This window comes from Vigna angularis, chromosome 2, assembly GCF_016808095.1.
Source record: "Vigna angularis cultivar LongXiaoDou No.4 chromosome 2, ASM1680809v1, whole genome shotgun sequence".
Classification (NCBI taxonomy): Eukaryota; Viridiplantae; Streptophyta; class Magnoliopsida; order Fabales; family Fabaceae; genus Vigna; species Vigna angularis.
The window spans coordinates 1,056,509-1,058,566 of NC_068971.1; the positions used below are offsets into that span (position 1 = coordinate 1,056,509).

The following is a 2,058-nucleotide window of genomic DNA, read 5'->3' on the forward strand; positions in this document are numbered from 1 at the left end:
TATTACATCGTTATTATTGTTAACTAATAACAAAAATATTTTTTAAACAAACTTCTTTATATTGTTACCCTCCATCGTTCGAAAGACAAAAGAATCTTTGTTGTATTTTGAAATCTCAAATATACTTCAACAAAGAATTTAGAGTATCAAATAAATATAAAAAATTTAAGTATATTAAAGAATATTTTTCAAGAATTTAATACAACACGTCGACAATAGAAGTGTAGTTGAATTGAATGAAACTCAAAGAAGCATTCATCAACAATCTCGTTTAAAGGATTTTTTTTTCATAGTCAATTATTTACCCTTCGTAACTTTTTTATCAATTGGTGTGTTTATTAGGTGTACAGGTGGATATATATATATGTGCGCGATGAGTTCGTAAGTACATAAGAAAGGGGAAATTCAAGAACATAAACTGAAAGAAAACTAAAATCCGAAGGAATTGAGAAAATAGCCATTGATATTCAAGAACAAAAGAAAAAAAAAACAACAACAAACGAAGACATTATTAATTAATTTAAACTAAAGGGTCCCCATCTGTGTCTGGTTTGCCACAACAAGTACTCCTAAGAGTGCAACACAAAGATCTGCGAGAAAAACAAAAGGTGAATTTCATCAATGCAAAATCTTAAAGATTAAAAGCACGATCTACGTGCATGCAGAAAAATCATATAGCAAAACCAGTTCAACCTCCGAGATCTAAGTGTCAAGAACGATTATTCCCCAGAATTGCTCCAAGAACTCCAACACCTTTTGTTGGCTTTCGTAAAACGATCCATTTGGGTCGTAGTAGTACTGCATGCACAAAATTTAGTAAAATTTACAATTCATATGGGTTGTGTTAAGAGATACAAAGAAACAACAACAGTGACAAAGCAAAACAAGAAGAAGGTTTACCCTATAAATTCTTCCACTTTGGACTCGCCGTTCCTCGGCGACCCAACCTGGAAGAAGCCAGCCGTAACCTACGGAGGTGCAGTCATGGTAGGTTACGGTTGTGCCGTTGCGAAGACGCTCTCGCGAGTTTGAAAAGTGGATTTTGTTGATGGTGGCATTCGTCATTGCTGCGATTTGCTCTAATGATAGCTTCCTGGAAGAACCGCGGCTGCTTGTGGTTTCACGCTCCATTGATGCAGAGATAGCTTAGCTTTTCGAGTGAATCAAGCAAATGCAGTAACTCATTCACTCTCTCACATACACACTCCCTCACGCTGCTCCCTTATTTATTCAAGAGCTGAATTTGTCCTTATCTGATACAGTACAACACCTACACGCAAGCCATTCATGAGAACTTGCTCTTCCGTTACTTCTAACATATGTTTCCAGAAAAGAAAATTATAATAATTAATTATGATATCATCTTCGCATTTAAGTAACATTGCAGAAGGAAAATATTTTATTTTATGCAAAAATCATAAAAAAACTGCCTTATTTGAAGAAAAAGAAAGATGTTGAAAGTAAGAACACACAGATTAGAGATATGTATGACTGTGTTTTTTGTATTTTTCTGATTGAGAAAAAAAAGTATGGAAGAAGGAAAATAGTTAATTATGATAATTAATTAAGTATGTAGGAACATACGTTTCCAGAAAAGAAAATTATAATAATTAATTATGATATCACCTTTGCATTTAAGTAACATCACAAGAGGGAAATATTTTATGCAAAAATCATAAAAAAACTGCCTTATTTAAAGAAAAAGAAAAACGTTAGAAGTAAGAATACACAGATTAGAGATATGTATGACTGTGTTTTTTGTGTTGTTCTAATTCAAAAAAAAAAAAGTATGGAAAAAGGAAAATCAAAGTTGATGTTTCTTTCCCTTTTTTTTATTTATTTGGATAAGAGAGTAAGAAAAATTAAAATAGTATTCTGAAGTAATTATTAGGCGTATCTTAACTTAAACAAGGTGATATAGTAAAAAAATTGAAACATTTTAAGTGAATTGAGTGTTTGTTTTTGTGGGGGGCGATATTTCTTTTTCTTGCATTGGCTTTTTGTGTAATTCAAGTAGACAAATGTGTTTATGTTTAGAATTTCTTTTCTGCTTAATAT

General features: G+C 31.9%; 1 long non-coding RNA gene across 1 annotated transcript; it reads right to left on the minus strand.

The window, feature by feature from the left end:
• Positions 1–445: 445 nt before the first annotated feature.
• On the minus strand, positions 446–1,190 carry LOC108321688 (uncharacterized). Its single transcript, XR_001831513.2, has 3 exons — positions 901–1,190; positions 694–798; positions 446–590 (listed from the first exon to the last, which is right to left on the minus strand). It is a non-coding gene; the product is annotated as an uncharacterized LOC108321688 (long non-coding RNA).
• Between the last annotated feature and the right edge of the window lie 868 nt (positions 1,191–2,058).